The sequence below is a fragment of the Macrotis lagotis genome, chromosome X (genome assembly GCF_037893015.1).
Source record: "Macrotis lagotis isolate mMagLag1 chromosome X, bilby.v1.9.chrom.fasta, whole genome shotgun sequence".
NCBI classification, from domain to species: domain Eukaryota; kingdom Metazoa; phylum Chordata; class Mammalia; order Peramelemorphia; family Peramelidae; genus Macrotis; species Macrotis lagotis.
The window spans coordinates 177,525,703-177,547,838 of NC_133666.1; the positions used below are offsets into that span (position 1 = coordinate 177,525,703).

At 33.5% G+C, this 22,136-nt stretch overlaps 2 pseudogenes; both read left to right on the forward strand.

The window, feature by feature from the left end:
- LOC141498899 (eukaryotic translation initiation factor 4 gamma 2-like) overlaps window positions 1–7,532 on the forward strand; it is a 76,403-nt pseudogene extending 68,871 nt beyond the window's left edge.
- A 2-nt stretch (window positions 7,533–7,534) lies between these two features.
- On the forward strand, window positions 7,535–8,707 carry LOC141498900 (aminopeptidase N pseudogene; annotated as a pseudogene).
- The last annotated feature ends 13,429 nt before the right edge of the window (window positions 8,708–22,136 follow it).

A 22,136-nucleotide genomic window follows, 5' to 3' on the forward strand; every position in this document is an offset into this window, starting at 1 on the left:
AGAAAATAATTTCAGTACTAAATATGTATGCACCCAATGGGACAGTATCTAAATTCTTAGAGAAGAATTTCAAAGAACTACAGGAAGACATAGATAGCAAAACTCTACTAGTAGGAGATCTCAACATCCAGATCTCAGATTTAGATAAATCTATTCATAAAATAAACAAGAAGAAAGTTAAGGAGGTAAACAGATTATAAGAAAACCTAGATATGATAGACCTATGGAGGAAATTGAATGGGAAGAAAGGAATATACCTTATTTTCTGTGGTACATGACACTTACACAAAAATTGACCACATACTAGGACATAAAAACCTAAAGATCAATTAGAGAAAGGCAGAAATAATGAATACATTTTTCTCAGATAATAATGAAATAAATATCATATGTAGTACAGGGCGAGGGAGATACAGACCAAAAACTAGTTGGAAACTAATTAACCACATTTTAAAGAATGAGTAGATCAAGGAACAAATTTTAGATAGAATTAATTGTTTCATCCTAGATGTTGAAAATAATGAAACAACATACCAAAACCTATGGAATACACTCATGACAGCTGTCAGGTGATATATCTTTCAATGTTTACTTAAATAAATTAGAGAAAGAAGAAATTAAAATCCCCCAATTAAATACCAAATTAGAAATTATAAAAATTAAAGGAGAAATTAATAAAATTGAAAGCAAGAAAACTATTGAACTAATAAATAAAACCAAGGGCTATTTGTATGAAAAAAAATGGATAAACCTGTTCAATTTGATTAAAAAAAGAAAAAAGAAAACTAAATTGCTAATATCATAAATGAAAAAGATGAACTCACCACCAATGAGGAGGAAATTAAAGTAATAATTTGGAATTATTTTGTCCAACTCTATTCCACTAAATTGGACAATCTCAGTGAAATGGACACATATTTATAAAAAGTTAAGTTGGTCGGATTAAATGAAGAGGAAGTTAAAAACCTAAATTACCCTATCTCAGAAAAAAGAAATTCAATAAGCCATTATTGAACTCCCTAAGATAAAATCTCCAGGGCCAGATGGATTCACAAGTAAATTCTATCAAACATTTAAGGAACAATTGGTTCCAATTCTATATAAACTCTTTGGAAAAATAGTTGAAGACAGAACTCTGCCTAACTCTATGACACTAATATGGTGCTGGATACCTAAACCAGGAAGAGTTAAAACAGAGAAAGACAACTATAGAACTATCTCCATGATGAATATAGATGCAAAAATCTTAAAAAAAAGTCTTAGCAAAACAACTACAACAAATTTTCACTAGGATAATACATTATGATCAAGTAGGATTTATGCCAGGAATGCAGGGTTGGTTCAATATTAGGAAAACTGTTTGTATAATTCATTATATCAATAACATAACTATCAGAAATCATATGATCATATCAATAGATGCTGATGAAGCTTTTGACAAAATACAGCACCCATTCCTACTAAAAATACTAGAGAGTATAGGAGTAAATGAATTGTTCCACAGAATAATAAGTAATATCAATTTGAAACCATCAACAAGGATTATATACAAAGGGGATAGACATTCCTAATAAGATCAGGAATGAAACAAGGGTGCCCATTATCACCACTACAATTCAGTATTGTATTAGTAATATTAGTTTCTGCAATAAGGGAAGACAAAGAAATTGAAGGAATTAGAATTGGGAAGGAAGAGACTCTCACTCTTTGCAGATGACATGATGGTATACCTAGAGAATCCCCCCATAAAACATCTAAAAATCTACTAGAAATAATTAACAACATTAGGAAAGGATAGATAGATAAACTGTAATCAAAAGCAGGTTACAAAATAAATCCTCATAAATCCTCAGCATTTCTATATATCACTAACAAGATACAGTAGAAAGAACTACAAAGAAAAATCCCATTTAAAGTAACCTCAGACAATTTAAAATACCTGGGAGTCTATCTGTCAAGGCAGACTAAAAAATGTTTTGAAAACAATTACAAAATACTTCTCACGCAAACAAAATAAGATTTAAATTACTGGGCAAACTTCAACTGCACATGGATAGGTCAAGCTAATATAATAAAAATGACAATGCTACCAATACTAAACTACTTGTTTATTGCCCTACCAATCAAAATTCCAAAAAAAAATTCTTTAATGAGTTAGAAAAAGTTGCAAGTAAATTTATTTGGAAAAATAAAAAGTCGGGGCGGCTAGGTAGTGTAGTGGATAAAGCACCAGCCCTGGAGTCAGGAGTACCTGGGTTCAAATCTGGTCTCAGACACTTAATAATTACCTAGCTGTGTGGCCTTGGGCAAGCCACTTAACCCCATTTGCCTTGTAAAAACCTAAAGAAAAGGGGAAAAAATAAAAAGTCAAAAATTTCCAGGGATTCAATGAAAAAAAGTACAAAAGAAGGTGGCTTAGTCTTACCAGATCTAAAATTATATTATAAAGCATCAGTCATCTTTACTGTCAGTTATTGGCTAAGAAATTGAATGGTGGACCAGTGGAATAGACTAGATGCAACAGCAGGAAATTATTATAGTAATCTACTGTTTGATAAACCAAAGAGTCCAACTATTGGGATAAAGACTCTCTCTTTGATAAAACTGTTGGGAAATTTGGAAGTTAGTATGGAAAAAATTTAGATTAGACCAACAACACACACCTTATACCAAGATAAGATCCAGAAGGATATATGATTTAGACATAAAAAAATAATATTATAAACAAACTAGAAGATCATGGAGTTGTTTACCTGTCAGAACTATGGAAAGGGAAGCTGTGTATGACCATTGAAGAGATGGAGAACATCATTAAAAACAAATGAGATAATTTTGATTACATTAAATTAAAAAGCTTTTGCACAGACAAAACCACTATAACCAAGATCAAAAGAAATGTAGTAATTTGGGAAACAATTTTTACGACTAACATTTCTGGCAAAGGACTCATTTCTAAAATATACAGAGAAATGAGTCATATTTTCAAAAAAAACAAGCCATTCCCCAATTGATAAATGGTCAAAGGATATGCAAAGACAATTTACAGATGCGGAAATCAAAGTAATCCATAGTCATATAAAAATTGCTCCAAATCACTACTTATTAGAGAAATGCAAATTAAAGAATCTCTGAGACACCATCTCATATCTCCCCGACTGGCCAATATAACCAGAAAGGACAATGATCATCGTTGGGAAGGATGTGGGAAATTTGGAACATTAATACATTATTAATGGAGCTGTAAAATATTCTAACCTTTCTGGAGAGCAATTTGGAATTACATCCAAAGAACAACAAAAATGTGCATACCCTTTGATCCAACAATGCCACTACTGGGTCTATACCCTGAAGAGGTTATAAAAAAGGGTAAAATCATTACCTGTTCAACAATGTTAATAGTGCCCCTGTTTGTGGAGGCAAAGTGTTGGAAATTAATTGTGTGTCCTTGATTTGGGGAATGGATTAACAAACTGTGGTATATGTATGTGATGGAATACCATTGTTCTATTAGAAACCAGGTGGCATGGGAATTCAGGGAAGCCTGGAAGGATTTGCATGAACTGATGTTGAGTGAGATGAGCAGGACCAGAACAACATTGTATGCTCTAAGAATAACATGGGAGTGATGATCAAACTTAATGGACTTGCTCATACCACCAGGGCAACAATCAGCACAGTTTTGATATATCTGCAATGGAAAATACCATCTGTATCCAGAGAAACAATTGTATAGTTTGAACAAAGACTAAAGACTATTACCTCCAATTTAGGAAAAAAAAAAAACTATCTTCTTATGCACTTTTGCAACCTCTTATACTTTATTTTTCTTCCTTAAGGATATGATAGCTCTCTTATCACATTCAACTGAGATCAATGTATACCATGGAAACAATGTAAAGACTAACAGAATGCCTTCTGTGTGTGTGGGGGGGAAGCAAGAATGGGGAAAAACTGCAAAACTCAAAATAAATAAAATCTTTCTAAAAAATAGCAAAAAGGAAAACAAAGTAATTAATGTTAGTTGATCAATTACTATTTGCCAATTGCTCTGCTAAATATTTTACAATTATCTCATTTTATTCTCAAAACAACCCTACATTTTACAGATGAGGAAACTGGGGCAAAGAGAGGTTAAAGAATCTTTAGTGAAGGTCTGTCTTCTGGAGGAAAAGGAGAAGTACAGATCAGTTAGACAAGACAATGACTAAGCCAGTGGGAGGCTTTTAGCTATAGTACAATCCAGGTTCCAACAGACTGAAATGAGCATAGGTCTCAGTAGCTTGATAGCAAGTAATTAGGGAAGGACGCAACCCCAAACAAATTCTGAAACCTGGGAACAACAGAGCAAAAGACAAGACTGATTTGGGAACAAACCATTGCATAGGCAGAACCTGTATATAAAGGAGGAAATAAACCTCTGCAAAGGCAAGACCTGGATTGCATAGGCAACATCTTGCTCAACAAGTCAGGGATCAGATCCTAGCTCCAGCATTAAAATGTTTGGGTCTGTACTGATACTGAGGATTAGAGATCAGACAATCAAAATGAGCAAAAAAACTAAAAGAGTGTTCACTATAAAAATTACTAGGCAGATAAAGATGATAACAATGCCACTTTGGAAGAAGAAAAGAGTGAAGAATTACCCACAAGAGTAGTTTCAAAAGAATCTATGAATTGGACTAAAATCCAAAGTTCATAGAAGAGCTTAAAATAATTAAAAATCAAAGAAGAGAGGAAGAAGAATGGAAAAAGTAAAACAGAATCATGAAAGAAAATTATGAAAATTCAAACAAAGAAATAAACTCCTTTAAAAAGCAAAAAAACTGGAAAAAGAATATAACTCTTCAAAAAATAAAATTTATAAACTGAAAAAGAAAAAAAAAGAAGTTAATTGAAAAAATACAGTCCTAAAAATTAGAATTGATCAAATACAAACCAATGAACCTATGAGAATAAAAAAATTCCATCAAACAACATAAAAAGACTGAAAAAAATTGAAGAAAATGTAAAGTACCATTTAGGAAAAATCAAACAACCTGAAAAACATATCCAAAGAGATAATTTATGAAATCACTGTCTACTAAAAAATCCTAGATCACAAAGGAACTTGGAAAACATCTTGCAGGAAATTATCAGGGAAATTTGTCCAAATCTGCTAGAAACAGACAAAATAAGCATTGAAAGAACTCCTTCAGGCCAGCAGGGAGCTGGAGTTCTATATTGGTGACTGAAGCATGGCCTCCCCTGAGCTGAGCTGAGACTTTCACCTAGTCCCCAGCTCTTTCCCCCTTCCCTCCCCCTTTTGTGTTTTCCATTCCCCTTCCCCTTCCCACGTCCCCCATCCCCAACAACTGGAGGGAGCTGGGGCAGCTGTTGAGGCCTCAGTGAAGGTTTTCACTTCTCCTCCCTCCCCCACCCCACCCTACCCCCATCCATTAATATTATTCTTTTGAAGATTCTTCATTGTCAAGCTGCCAAGTGGAGAGTGTGATGGCAGAAGGGGGTGTTTCTCATTTCAGTGCTTATTCAGTTGGAGGAGGAATTAGGGGTGCACCTCAGTCCTATCCCAAGACTCCCAGCAGCAGTGAGATCCTGGGGAAAACCCCAGGGCAAAAGCTCAGAAATGGATCCCTGCAGGAAGCATTAATGACAACTCTGCAGCAAACAACTCTCCAAATGAAAAGGAACTAAATGATGCAATCTTCAGGAAAGTAAGAGGCATACTAAATAAACTTACTCCTGAAAAAGTTTGACAAGCTATACCTTGAGCTCTTCAATGTGGGAGGTAAGAGTCTAAACTCATCTTAAAATGGGTCATACTGCTTATTGCTGACAAAAAGCCACAGTATAGCTTATTATATGCTCAATTATGTCTGTGACTGGCAGAAAAAGCACCAAACTTTGATGGCCCAGCAGCTGAGGGTTAACCAAGAGAGAAGTAAAGTACAGTAAGGAAATTCAGACACCCCTTAATTTCCAAACTACAAGGTGAATTTGAAAACCAAACAGATATGTTGATATCTCTGTCAAACGTGACAACCCCCTCCTTCCTGAGGAGGAGGAACAGCGACCCTGCTAAGATCAAGATGTGGGGGAACATCACATTTATTGGACAACTTGGCAAACTTGATCTTATTCATGAATCTATCCTTCATAAGTGCATCAAAATACTTTTGGAAAAGAGGAAGAGAGAACAGCTCAAAGATATGGGAGAGGATTTGGAGGGCCTCTGTCAGATAATGAAGACAGTGGGACCTAGGTTAGACCATGAAAGAGCCAAGTCCTTAATGGATCAGTATTTTGCCCAAATGTGCTCCTTAATGCTAAGTAAGGAATTACCAGCCAGGAATCATTTCCTGCTGCAGGATACTGTGGAATTGAGAAAACAATGGGGTTCCTTGCAAAGCTTTTCTTGACAATGTACCAAAGATGTCAAGATGCAGTAAAAGGTCTAGGAGATTTTATTCCTGCTCCTATGATTCAAGGGATGAGAAGTGACTTTTTCCTGCAGGGACTGTTTATGCCCCCCAGGCTGAAACTTGACAGGGACCCACTTGGAGAAATTACTGATATATTTGGACAAATGCCAGATAGCAGAATTGGTACTGGTCCAGGAATTATCCAGGATAGATTTTCACTCACCATGGGAATTCATCAATCATATCAACCCTTCAATGGCCATGGGGGTCATGTCATGGCTCCTACACAATTCCAGTTTGGAAAGATGAGAAGAAAGTTTATGAAAAGTCAGGGGCTAAGCCAGCTCTACCATAACCAGAGTGAGGGGCTCTTATCCCAGTTGTAAGGATTGTCAAAGGATCTGACACCTCAGTTTTCTAAAATAAGACAGCTTAATGCAGATGAGATTAGTCTGAGGCCTGCTCAATCTTTCCTAATGAATAAAAATCGAGTGCCAAAGCTTCAGGACCAGATAACTATGATTCCTCCCACTGTACAACCACCATGCACTCAAACACTTCTTCACCTTGACCTCAAAACTAATGCAGCATTTATTCCAGAAAAGCCTGCCAAGGTCAGTTAAAAAAACCCTCCAAACTAACTGAAGCCGTGGTGACAGATTATCTGAATAGCGGGAATGCAAATGATACTCTCAATGGTGTACAGGAAATGTGGGACCCTAAACATTTTCTCCCAGAGATGTGAAGCAAAATAATCATCCAATCACTACACAGGACTGAAGAAGACAAAGAAAAAAGCAAGTGCTTTGTTCAGTTTACTTAAACAGGAAGGAATAGACACTAGTGACAACTTTATGCAGGCTTTCCTGAATGTATTGAATCAGTGCCCAAAATTTGAGGTAGACATCCCTTTGATGAAATCCTATTTAGCACAGTGTGCAGCCCCAGCCATCATTTCAGAGTTGAGCATTTCAGAGCTAGCTCAACCCATTGAAAGTGGTATCCACTTCCCTCTCTTCTTACTTTCCCTTCAACAATTAACTAAGTTACAATAATGAATGGTTAACAGAACGTTTCCAACAAAGCAAAGTTGATTGAAGAGGACTACTGGTGTTCTCTCCCAGAAACACTTCTTGTTAGACCCCAACTCCACTGTTCCTTGTCCTGTCCCTCTATATTGAATTTCAAATGGATAGTGCCTGTCTCTCAAATTAGAAATGGAGGACAAACTAATTCTATATGACTTGAAACTGAGTCAGCCACTTTTGACCAGTTCAAAGTGAGAGGTGATAATTGGATTCTCTTGAACATCAATGTGACTGATTATTATCTGGTGAATTATGATGAAAAAAAATTGGCATCAACTTCAGCAGCAATTGTAAAGTAATCCTACTGTCATTTCAGTCATTAATAGGGCTCACATCATCCATGATGGTTTAACCTAGCCAAGGTAAAATATGTCTCAACAAACCTGGCTCTGGAAAACACACGCTTTTTGGAAAAATAAATGGAATGCTGATCCTGACAGGTTGCCTTTAGCAGTCTTAGCTACTTCAGGCTCATGTTTGATCAATCAGAAGTACATGAAGAACTATTTGCAAAAAAATAGTCTACTCCATTATTTAACCATTTCAAACAACTCACCAATTATTAGAAGCAGCATCCTTTCCCATTGATGGAACAATACAATGAGTTCAAGGTTCTTAGCACAGCTTAATGGTCTTACTGAATGTGGGGAACTGGCCTCAAGCCTCTTTAACCAGTGGGTGAATGACACCTCAAATAATCTGATCCATCCCAGTCTGAGATCTACCATTTACTGTGATGCCATTGCCAGAGATGGAAAAAAAGAGTGGAATTTTCCCTGGGAGCAGTTCCAGAATGCCACCCTGGTTACAGAGGCTGATAAGTTTTGTTCAGAACTAGCCTGCAGCAAAGAAGTGTGGAACTTACAGAGATAAATGTCTTACTCTTTGAATGACTCACTGATCCAGAAGCAGGATGCAACATCTACCAACATCAGCATCTACAGCAATGTGATTGGGTAAAATTCAGCCTGGGATTTTGTTTGAAGCAACGGGAAGAAGCTATTTGAGCATTATGCTCCTTCTCCTTCTCCAACCTGATGCAGTCTGTGACCACTACAACAGCTTGAACAGTTCAAAAAGAAAAACAGGGATATCTGCTTTGGTTCGGTAGCCCAGACCCTGGAGCATGCCCTGGAGAAGACCAAGGTCAATATTAAATGGGTGAATAAGAACAAGGACACTGTGCTAACATTGTTTTAAAATCACAATCAATAGACTTCTAGTTTGTGAAGGTAGTAGCAGTATTCCCATTTGACCAATGCTGAGGTGTGTCTCTTGAAGTCCTTCCTAAGCCCAGCCAGGAGGGTAAAGGAGACCATTATAAAAATAAAATATTCCTGGACCCTCTTCCCTGCCTCCATTCTCAGGTTTATAGTATGATTCTTGATATTTGATATCATGTATTTCTCTGTTTTTCTTCAATGCCAGATCTACTCAGTACTGACAATTTAAACAAAGCAGGGGGGAAAGGCATCATGGACTCATTTCACCAATCAGGGAAGCATTGTTCCAGGGCTAATATCAGGGAAGCTTATGTCCAATGGGTTGAAAAATTAAGATAGGAGTTCTCTTACTGCCATGTCTTCTCCCTCTCCTTTGCCTTGAAAAGTACCAACATCTGAGAAATCAATGGGGAAAGTATCTGTACATTTTTCCCCCAAGGGAAAATGTAAATAAATGATTTCTATATGAGAAAAAGAAAGAACTCCTTCAGAAAGAGACCGCAGGATAAAAACTCCAAGGCCAATTTATAGCCAAATTCCAGAATTCTAAAATAAAGGAGAAAATATTGCAAGCAGCAAAAAAGAAACAATTTAAATACAAGGGAAAGATAATCAGACTTACACTGGTCTTATCAGCCTTAGCACTGAAGGACCTGAGGGCATGGAATAGGATATATATGGGAGGGCAAAGAACCTTGGATTACAACCAAGAATTTACTACCCTTCAAAATTCCTCATATACTGTCAGGGAAAAGATGAATGTTCAGCAAAATAGAAGGCTTCCAAAATTTCCTGACAAAATGTCCAGAAGTGAAGAGAGAATTTAATTGTCAAATACATGACTGAAGGGATCCATAAAAAGGTAAATGAGAAGGGAAAGAAAAAAGCAAAGCAAAACAAAACGTAACAAATGCTAGTCAAGACCATCAAATTGGATATGGAATGGTTGATTCTTATCTCATCATTGAAGATAATCAAGATGATATCACTATGCTTTGACAAAAAACCCTAATGAAAAGCAGGAATATTTAAGCTTAGATGTCTCAGATTTTTCTCACAAATCTTAGGACTTTCTCTGATGAGGACATTATATGCTGGGCAGTCCTGAGTCAGCATTTCCAATAAGTTACAATCAATTATAAATTTCTTAAGAGAGACCTTCAGAGTGTTCCAAGACTTAGACCATTTTAAGACTCTACAGTTAATTAAGTCTGCAGTGGTTTTCGGAGCAGACAGTGAGAATCTAATCAGAAGGAATGAAGTTAATACATACTTTAGTTAACAAGGTTTTACATAGCCTGGTTGGGGAGCTACAGGTGGGGAGTGTGGAAAATGTATGCTTGGGGTTGGGATACAAATGGTTCATGAAATGATTTGTTTTGGGGTATTACTCTGATTCATAAGAATTGTGTGTACTTGGAGGGGACTTGAAGGATGTAAGGTAAAAACTGATTATAGTTTGATGTAATTCAAGTTTCTTAAGAGGTGTGTTTCTAATGAGACAAAAGATTGGAGGTTACTTTGTGATTTTGAGGCAAAGTTGCTTTTCAAACAATCAAGCAACCAACCAATCAATCTGTGATTATACTCTGATGGATTTTGAGTTTATCAAGAAATCAATTAATCAAGCTTTGATTGATGGTACCTGATAAATAGTACTTGATTGATAATACTAGGTGAAGAGGCACAAAGATCTATCATATTAGAGGGAAGGACACTGAGTAAATCCAATTTAATGGACTTGGTCCAGAAAGGGAATCAGATACAATCCCACTTGCTTTTAAAAATCTATCCTACTCTACAGGGAAGGGGAGAGAAGGGAAAGAAAAGGGAAGAAGGGATTGCTAAAAGGGAAAGCAAAGGTATAAGTGAAAAAAATTGAAAGTTAAATTTCAAAAGAAAAATTAAAGGGGAAAGGGAGTAAAACTTTAGTGAGGAGGAATAAAAAAAGCAAAGAGAAAAATATAAATGATGAAAGATAGCATGAAGAGAAACACAGAATTACTAATCCTAATTATAAATGTGAATGAGACAAACTCTCCCATAAAACAAAAATGGATAGTAGAATAGATTAAAAACCGGAACCCTACAATAAATGAACCCTACAATATGGTGTCTTTAAGAAATCCATGTAAATCAGAGAAATACACATAGATTAAAGGTAACAGGATAGAGCAAAATATAGCATTTTTCAGCTGAAGTAAAAAAAATCAGGGGCAATAACCCTGATTTCAGATAAAGCAAAAGCAAAAATAGATCTCATTAAAAGGGATGAAAGGAAACTACATCTTCTTAAAAGCTACAATAAGTAATGAAACTATATCATTATTAAATATATATACATCTATTGATATAGCATCCAAATTCCTAGAGGAAAAGTTGAATCAATTAAAAGAAGACCTAGATAGCAAAACATTATGAGTGGGGCCTTCCGGGGTAGAGTCAAGATGGCAGCATGAAGTTTTTCCCAAAGATAAATGAAACCTCTACTCTGACATTAACACTACAAATCCCACCAAGAAAAAGAGAAGATTCAAAGAAGTTTTTAACTATATGCATCATAGAGGATCTTCAGTGAAAGTATTTTTGTTGGGAGCAATAGGGAAGTAAGGCCCAGGAGGCAGGAGAACAGGAAAGTCATCAGGAGGCTTTTAGCCACAGTGTAATCCAAGTCCTGACAACTTAACAATAGCAGTGGTCCCGGCAGCTAGATAGCAAGCCAGCAGGGAGGATTCCAGCCCCAAACAAAGTCTAAAGCTTGAGAATACTGGGGTAAAAGACAGGACTGGGTTGGGAACAAAAACTCTGTTAAGTAAGAATCTGAACATAAAGGAGGAAAAAAAAAATCTCTGCAAAGTCAAGAGCTGGACTGCACAGACAACATTTGGCAAGTAACAAGCCAGGGATCAGACTCTAGTTCCAGCAAACAAAAAAACAAAAACAAAAAACTTCAAACAATTCTCCATAAACTCTAGGAGCAGAGCTAAAACAAAGATAAGTAAAAAAACAAAAAACAAAAAACAAAACCCAAACCTAAAAGTGTATTCACTATAGAAAACTACTTTACAAAGATGATAACAATGGCATGTCTGAAGAATAAAGCAGTGAAAAATCACTCACAGGGAAAGTATTTAAACAGTTTATAAATTGAACTCAAATACAAATGCTCACTGAAGAGCTTATAAAAGAATTGATAACCCAAAGAAGAGAGGAAGAAGAAAAATTTAAAAAAAGAAATCAAAGTCATGCAGGAAAATTATGAAAAACTGACCAAAGAAATCTACTGTGATAAAAGTAAAAATAACCAACTGAAAAAAGGAAACAGAAAATAATAAAATTAATTAATAATTATATCCAAAAAATGATAATAATGAAACATGAAAAAAATATATGGGATGCAGCCAATACAATTTTGAGGGGAAATTTTGTCTCTCTAAATGTGTATATGAATAAAATAGAGAAAGAGAAGATCAATGAATTGGATATGCAAGTAAAAAAGTTGGAAAAAAATTAAAGATCCCCACTTAAATACCAAATATGAAATTCTGAAAATCAAGGAAGAGAATAATAAAATTGAAATCAAGAAAACCATTGATCTCATCAATAAAACTAAGTGGTTTTCTTATGCAAAAACCAATACAATAGAAGAACCTTTGGTTAATTTGATTTAAAATAAAAGAAAGAAGATAACCAAATTACCAGTATCAAAAAATGAAAAGGTGAACTAACCACCAATGAGGAAGAAATTAAAGATGTAATTTGGAGCTACTTTGCTGAACTTTATGCCAATAAATTGGATAACCTGAGTTAAATGAATAATATTTACAAAAAATAAAAACTGCCCAGATTAACAGAAGAGCAAATAAATTACTTAAATAACTACATTCCAGAAAAAGAAATAGAAGAAACAATCAATAAACTTTCTATGTAAAAGTCTCAAGGTCCAGAAGGATTTACAAGTGAATTCTACCAAACATTAAAGAAACTATTAATTCCTATTCTGCATAAACTATTTAAAAAAATAGGAGAGGAAAGAGTTCTGCCAAACTCCTTTTGTGAAATTAACATGGTGCTGATACCTAAACCAGGAAGAGCCAAAAGATAAAGAAAATTTTAGAACAATCTCCATAATGAATATTGATACAAAAATCTTAAATAAAATTTTAGCCATAAAACTGCAGCAAGTTATTGCTAGGATAATACACCATGATCAGATAGGATTTAAACCAGATAGAAAGAGAAGAAATAGAAATTGAAGGAATCGTAATTGGCAATGAGAAAGCAAAACTTATACTCTTTGAAGATGATATGATAGCATCCTTAGAGAACCTGAGAAAATCATCTAAAAATCTCCTTGAAACAATTAATAAATTCAGCAATTTAGCAGGATATAAAATGATCCCACATAAATCATCAGAATGTCTATATATGAACAAAAGAGGTCATGAGTAAGAGACAGAAAGAGAAATTCCACTTAAAATAACTATAGACAATATTAAATACTTGGGAATCTACCTCCCAAATCAAACCTAGAAACTGTATGAACAGTATGAACACTTCTCACCCAAATAAAGTCAGATCTTAATAATTGGAAAAATGTCAGTTGCTCATGGTTAGACTGAGACAATATAATTAAAATGACAATTCTATCCACATTAAATTCCTTATTCAGTGCCATACCGATCAAACTACCAAATAACTAATTTACTGAGTTAGGAAAAATATTAACAAAATTCACTTAGAACAACAAAAGGATAAGAATAGCAAAGGAACTAATAAAAAATGTAAAGGAAGGTGGCCTAGCTCTATTAGATCTAAAACTATATTATAAAGCAGCAGTCATCAAAACTGGCTGGTCCTAGTTAAGAAACAGAATACTGGATCAGAGGATTAAGATAGGTTCAAAAGAAGTCCAAGTAAATGACTACAGCAATCTACTATTTGACAAACTCAAAGACAACAGTTTCTAAGAAAACATCTCACTATTTGACAAAAATTGTTGGGAAAACTGGAAAAGAGAAAGGCAAAAACTAGTCACTGATCCACATTTAACACCCTATACCATAATAAAGTCAAAATGGGTAGAGGATTTAGAGATAAAGAATGATACCATAGATAAATTAATAGAATACAAAATATGGAAAGGGAATAAATTTGTGACCAAACAAGAATGAGAGCACATTATAAACTGTAAAATGAATGATTTTGACTTTATTAAATTAAAAAAATTTTTGCATTAATAAAATCAATGCTGCCAAAATTAGAAGGAAATGAGAAAGCTGGGAAATAATTTTTTCAACTAGGGATTCTGATAAAGGTTTCATTTCTAAAATATATAGAGAATTGCATCAAATTTATAAGGTCATAAGTCATTAATAAGTTGATAAATGGTCAAAGGATATGAACAGGCAGTTTTCAAATGAAGAAATTTAAGCAATATATAATCATATGATAAAAAGCTCTAAATCATTATTGATTAGAAAAATGCAAATTAAAACAACATTGAGGTACCATCTCACATCTATTAGATTGGTCAACATGAGCAACAGGGAAAATGACCAATGTTGGAGAGGTTGTGGGAAGATTGGATCCTTGGTGCATTGCTGGTGGAGTTATGAATAGGTCTATCCTTTCTGGAGAGCAATATGGAACTATGCCCAAAGAACAATAAAATTATTCATACCCTTTGACCCAGCAATTCAAAAATCTAGGTTTACATCCAGAAGAAATTATATAAAAAAACAAAATGTCATAGATTTCAAAAATATTCATTAGCAGCCCTTTGTATATGTAGTGGCAAAGAATTGGAATTTGAGAGGATTCCCCTCAATTGGTGAATGGCTAAACAAGTTACGGTATATGAATGCCATGGAATGCTATTATCCTATAAAACACCATAAAGGGTAGAACTCTAGAGAAGCAGGGGAATTACAGGAACTGATGCTGACAAAAGGGAGTAAAACCAAGAATACAATGTACACATCAACAACATTATGAGATGAACAACATTGATAGAAGCAGCTCCTCTCTGCAGTCCAAGAGAACTAGGACAACTCTACTTGACTGGAGATGGATTATATCATCCCTTACTAGAGGAAGAAAAACAAACCAAAATAAAACACACAGAATAAAGCAAAATATAACCCTTCTGAATCTGATAAACACTTTTTAAAAACTGTCCCTTTTGTATCTCTTTCCCTTAATCCTAATTTCTCAGGCCAAAAATTACCTATTTGCACTAATGTTTAAAAATCTATGTTTGTTAAATGCTAACCTGATTTTTCCCTGCTGAGAGGAGGGGTTGGGAAAGGAGGGTGAAGGGAAATTTGTAACTTGGAAATATCCATGTACATATAGATGAAAATAAATAAAACAAAAATATTTATGTACAATACTAACCTGACTGTTCACAACTGAAGGGGTGGGATGGGAAGGGAGGGTGAAAGAAAATTTTGTAATTTAATGATATTCATGTGTATTTGAATGAAGGAAATTAAAAACAATTAATAAATGAAAGGGAAAAAAACTTTAATAATGGGGGACCTAATCTCCCTCTCTCAGAACTAGATAGATCTAACCACAAAATAATCAAGAAAGAAGATAAGAAGGAATATAAATTCCCAAGTATTTATTTATTTAAATTATAAATGTATACATTTCAGATCATGATATAATTAAAATTACATGTAATAAAGGGTCAAGGAAAGATAAACCAAAAACTAATAGAAAACTAAACTGCTTAATTTTAAATAATGGGTGTATCAAACACCCAACAATAGAAGTAGTTAGTAATTATATCCAGAAAAAAATGATAGCAATGAAACATCATACCAAAATTTCTGAGATGCAGCCAAGGCAGTTTTGGTTATATGAATAAAATAGAGAAACAAGAGATCAATGAATTGGGCATGCAGCTAAAAAAAGTTAGAAAAAAAAACAAATTAAAGTTCCCCAATTAAATACCAAATTAGAAATTCTGAAAATCATGCAAGAGTTTGATAAAGTTGAAAGGAAGAAAACCATTGATTTAATAAATAAAACTGAGTTGTTTTTATGTAAAAATCAATAAAAGAAATAAACATTTGGCTAATGATTTAAAAAAAAGAAAGCAGATAACCAGATTACCAGTATCAAAAATGAAAAGGGTGATCAATGAAAAAGAAAGTTAAGAGCTAATTAAGATCTGTTTTTTTAACTGTAGGACAATAAATTTGATAACCTGAGTGAAATGGATGAATGTTTATAATAATGCAAATGTCCAGATTAACAGAAGAGGAAACAAAATACTTAAATAACTCCATTTCAGAAAAAGAAATTGATGAAACCATCAATAAAATCCCAAGAGAATGTTTCAGGTTCAGACTGATTTACAAATGAATTCTACCAAACATTTAAGTAACAATTAATTCCCATTCTACAAAAATCATGTAAAAAAATTGAACAAGTTTGCCAAATTCCTTTCATGACACCAATATGGTGTGGATACCTAAATTACGAAGAAATAAAACAGAGAAGTTTATTGACCATTCTCCCTAATGAACGTTGATGTAAAAAACTTAAATAAAATTTTAACCAAGATACGGTAGCAAATTATTGCTAGGATAATACATTATAATCAGGTAAGATTTATACCAGGTAGGCTGGGATGGTTTAATATTAGGAAAACACTCAACATAATTGAACATATCAGCAGCAAAACCAACAGAAATCATGATTTTTCTCAATAGATGCTGAAAAAGACTTTGCTCAAATACAACTTCAATTCCCATTAAAAATCCTGGAAACTATGGGCATAAATGGAATTTTCCTTAAAATAATAAGTAAATCTATCTAAAACAATCAAATAAAAATTTATGAAATGGAGTTAAACTAGGAACATTTCTATTAAGATTGGGGTGAAACAAGGATGATCATTATCACCATTACTGTTTAATATTGTAATATATTAGCTTTAACAATAATAGAAGAAAAAAATTTGAAGGAATGAGAATTGGAAAGGAGGAAACAAGGTTTTCAATTTATGCAAATGATATAATGATATACTTAGAGAGCCTGAGAAAATAATCTAAAAATTTATTTGAAATAATAAACAATTTCAGCAAAATAGGATATAAAATATATCTACATAGATCATCAGCATTTCTATATATGAATAACAAAGTCCAAGGATGAGAGATAGAAAGAGATATTCCCTTTAAAGTAACTGTAGACCACATTAAATACTTGGGAAACTACCTCTGAAGGCAAATGTAGAAACTGCAGGAATATAAGTACCAAATACCTCTCATTCAAATAAAGTCAAACCTAAGCAATTGAAAATATGTCAGTTGCTCTTGGTTGGGTCTAGCTAATATAATAAAAAATGAAAATTCCACACAAATTAAATGACTTATTCGGTGCCATACTTGTCAAACTACCAGATAATTATTTTACCTATTTGAAAAAAAATTCATCTGGAGCAAATAAAGCTCAAGAATATCAAGGGAACTGTTGAAAAAAAAATGTAAAGGAAGGAGGCCTAGCTATAACCAGATATTTAACTATACTATAAAGTGGCAGTCATAAAAATTGCCTGGTAGTGGTTAAGAAATAGAATAATGGATCAGTGGATTAGGATAAATTCAATAGAAACAATAGTAAATTACTACAGTAATCTATTGATTGACAGACTCAAGGAATAAGAATAAGAATTCACTATTTGACAAAAATTGATGGTAAAACTGGAAAATAGTTTGGCAAAAACTAGGCCTAGACACATAACTCATCATATACCAAAATGATCATTATGGGCACAGGATTTAGACATAAAATGTGACACTGTAGATAAATTAACAAACCATGAAATATTTTATCTATCAGATCTATAGAATGGGGAGAAATTAATGACCAAGCAAGAAATAGAGTACATTATAAATTGCAAAATGAATGGTTTTGACTATATTAAATTTAAAGGGTTTTGCACTAATAAAGTCAATGCTGCTAAAATTAGAAGAAAGCAGAAATCTGGGAAACAGCTTCACAGTTAAGTGTTCTGGTAAAGGTCTAATTTATAATATATATATATATATATATTATATTTATCATCAAATTTAAAAGGTTGCACATTATTTCCAATTTGATAGATGGTCTAAGGATATGAATAGAATGAAGAAATTAAAACTTTATATAATCATGTGAAAAAATGGTCCAAATCATTATTTATTATAGAAATGCAAATTAAAACATCCATGAGGTATCCCCTCACACCTAGCAGATGTGGTAAGATGATATAATGGGAAAATGATCCAAGTTGGAGAGGTTGTAGGAGGACTGGGACATTAATGCAATGCTGCTGGAGTTGTGAACTTATGGAACCATTCTGGAGAATGGTTCTAAGTATACTCAAAGAGCAACAAAACTGTTTATTTATTTGGACCCAGAATTTCCAGTATTTGCTTTCTATTCAGAAGAAATAATGAAAAAAGGGAAAAATTCCACATTTCAAGATATATATATAGCAGTTCTTTTTGCAGTGGTTTAGAATTACAAATTGAAGGGGTGTCCATCAAAGGGGAATAGTTGAAGAAGTTATGGTAAATGAATGTCATAGAATACTATTTTTCTATAAGAAATCATAGATGGTTGCACTCTAGTGAAGCATGGAATCAGTTACAGGATCTGATGCTGAGCGAAGTGAGCAAAACCATGAAAAGATTGTATATATTAACAACAACATTATGAGTTGGTCAGCCTTGATGGAAGCAGCACCACTCAGCACTTCAGAGAGCTCAGCAACCCTATTATATTGGTAATGGACAATGCTATCCCCATCCAGAGGACAAAACAAAATAACAAAAAAGAAACATTGGCAAAAAAATACCCTTCAGAATCTGATAACACTACATTGGCTTTCAAAAATATTTTCTCTTATGTATTTCTTTCCCTTAATCTTAATTCCTCATACCTAAAATGATTGCTCTGTAAACATGTTTAACAGAAATGTGTAATACTCTACAGAAATGTGCAATATTCAGGTGACTGCTTGCCACTGAGGGGAGGATGGTTGGGAAGGAAGGTTGAAGGAAATCATATAACTTAAATGAGACCTATCCATCTAGTTGAATGTTGAAAACCTTTCTTACCCATGTCTATGGCAAAGTAAAATATTAATTAAAAAATAGTTTACATGAGCCTTGAATTTCTTCCCATGACTCATTCATTCTCTTAACATAGCAGTATTCATATACTTTATGCCTCTTTTCTATCAGCCATATATTCCTCTGTCCCTCCTTTCTCATTACTTTCTTACTTTCTATCCCCTGGCAGACTCAATAACATTCTGCATACATTCTTGACATCAACTTTTCTTTTCTTTTTTTTAAGAAAGATTTTTTTTTTATTTTGAGTTTTACACTTTTATCACTATTCTTACTACCCCCCCAATACCCACAGAAGGTAGTCTGTTATTCTTTACATTGCTTCCATGGTATACATTAATATAAGTTGAATGTGATGAGAGAGAACTCATATCCTTAAGGAAGAAAAATAAAATATAAGAGATAGCAAAATTACATAAGAAGATAACTTTTTTCCCCTAAATTAAAGGTAATAGTCTTTGATCTTTGTTGAAACTTCACAATTCATTTTCTGCATACAGATAGTCTCCATTGCAGATAGCCCAAAATTGGTCCTGGTTGTTGCACTGACGAATGATCAAGAACAACAACGTTAATCATCAGCCCCATGTTGGTGTTAGGGTGTACAATGTATTTCTGGTTCAGCTCATCTCATTCAGCACCAGTTTAGGCCAATACTTCCAGGCTTCTCTAAATTCCCATCCCTCCTGGCTGCTAATAGAACAATAGTGTTCAATGACATACATATACCATAGTTTGTTACACCATTCTCAAATTGAAGGATATTCACTTAATTTCCAATTTTTTGTGACCAGAAACAGGGCTTCTATAATATTCAAAAGTGATATTTTTATACTTTTTATAATCTCTTCAGGGTTTAGACCCAGTAATGGTATTTCTGGATCAAAGGATATGCATATTATTGTTGCCCTTTGGGCATAATTCCAAATTGTTGTCCAGCAAGGCTGGATGAGTTCACAGCTCCAGCAATGATGCATTAGTGTCCCAAATTTTTCCACATCCCTTCGAACATTGATCATTATCTTTTCTGGTCATATTGGCCAGTCTGAAAGGTGTAAGCTGGTACCACAGAGACACTTTAATTTCCCTTTCTCTAATAAGTAGTGATTTAGAGCAATATTTCATATGATTATGGATCACTTTAATTTCCTCATCTGTAAATTTCCTTTGCATATCCTTTGACCATTTGTCAATTGGGGAATGGCTTTTTTTCAAAATTTGACTCAGTTCTCTGTATATTTTAGAGATGAGTCCTTTGTCAGAAATATTAGTTGTAAAAAATTTTTTCACAATTTACATTATTTCTTTTGATCTTCGTAAAAGTAGTTTTGTTTGTGCAAAAGCTTTTTAATTTAATGTAATCAAAATTAGTTCATTTCTTTTTAATGATGTTATCTCTTCCTTGGTCATAAATGGCTTCCCTTTTCATAGATCTGACAGGTATACTACTTCTTGATCTTTTAGTTTTCTTATAATATTGTTTTTTATGTCTAAATGCTTTAGCCATTTTGAACTTATCTTGGTGGAGTTGTGAGTTGTTTGTCTAATCCAAATTTCTTCCATACTACCTTCCAATTTTCTCAACAGTTTTTTATCAAAGATACAGTTTTTATCCCAATAGCTAGACTTTTTGGCTATATCAAATATCATATTGCTATAATCATTTCCTGCTATTTCACATAGTCTGTTCCACTGGTCCTCCACTTGATTTCTTAGCCAATACCAGACAGTTTTGATACCTGATGCTTCATAATATAACTTTAGATCTGGTAAGGCTAAGCATCTTCTTTTTCATATTTTTCAATGGATTCCTGGAAATTCTTACCTTTTTATTTCTCCATATGAATTTACTTACAATTTTTTCTAACTCATTAAAATAATTTTTATGGAATTTTGATTGGTAGGGCACTAAACAAGTAGTTTAGATTTGGTAGAATTGTCATTTTCATTGTATTAGCTCAAATTATCAATGAGCAGTTGATGTTTGCCCAGTTATTTAAATCTGATTTTATTTGTGTGAGAAGTGTTTTGTCATCATTTACAAAAAGTTTTTGAGTTTGCCTTGGCATATAGACTCCCAGATATTTTATATTGTCTGAGGTTACTTTGAATGGGATTTCTCTTTCTAGCTCTTTCTGCTTTATCTTACTAGTCATTTATAGAAATATTGAGGTTTAGTGAGGGTTTATTTTATATCCTGCAACATTGCTAAAGTTGTTAATTGTTTATAGTAGTCTTTTTTTAGATTTTTTCTGGGATTCTCTAGGTATATCATCATTTCATCTGTAATGAGTGAGAGTTTTGTCTCTTCCTTACCAATTCTAATTCCTTCTATTTTTTCTTCTTTTATTTTTGAAGCTACCTTTTATACTACCATATTTAATAATAGTGATGATAACAGACACCCTTGTTTCACCCCTGATCTTATTGGGAATGCCTGCAGCAGATCCCCATTGCATATAATGCTTGTTGATGGTTTCAGATAGATACTGGTTATTATTCTAAGGAACACTCCATTTATTCTTATTTTCCTATATTCTCTAGTGTAGGAATGGGTGCTGTATTTTGTCAAAGCTTTTTCAGCATCTATTGATATAATCATATGATTTCTGATAGATTTGTTATTGGTATAAATAAATATAATAATAATTTTCCTAATATTGAACCAACTCTGCATTCCTGTGATAAATCCTAGTAGATCATAATGTATTATCCTACTGATAACTTGTAATTGTTTTGCAAAGATTTTATTTAAAATTTTCGCATCTCTATTCATAAGGGAGATACGTCTATAAATTTCTTTCCGTTTTAACTCTTCCCTGTTTAGATATCACCACCATATTGGTGCAATAAAATGAGTTAGGCAGAGTTCTGTCTTCAACAATTTTTCCAAAGAGTTTATATAGAGTTGGTACTAATTGTTTTTGATATTTATTTTATATTTGATAGAATTCACTTGTGAATGTATCTCTCCCTGGAGATTTTATCTTAGGAAGTTCAATAATGACTTGTTGAATTTCTTTTTCTGAGATAGGGTTGCAAAGGTATTTAATTTCCTCTTCATTTAATCATGGAAATGTATATATTTTTAAATATGCATATATTTCACTTAGACTGTCAAAATGTATTGGCATAGAATTGGGCAAAATAATTCTGAATTATGACTTTAATTTCCTCCTGCTGTGTGGTGAGTTCAACTTTTACATTTATGATACTAATAATTCAGTTTTCTTCTTTCTTTTTTTTAAAAACAAAATGACCAGATCTTTA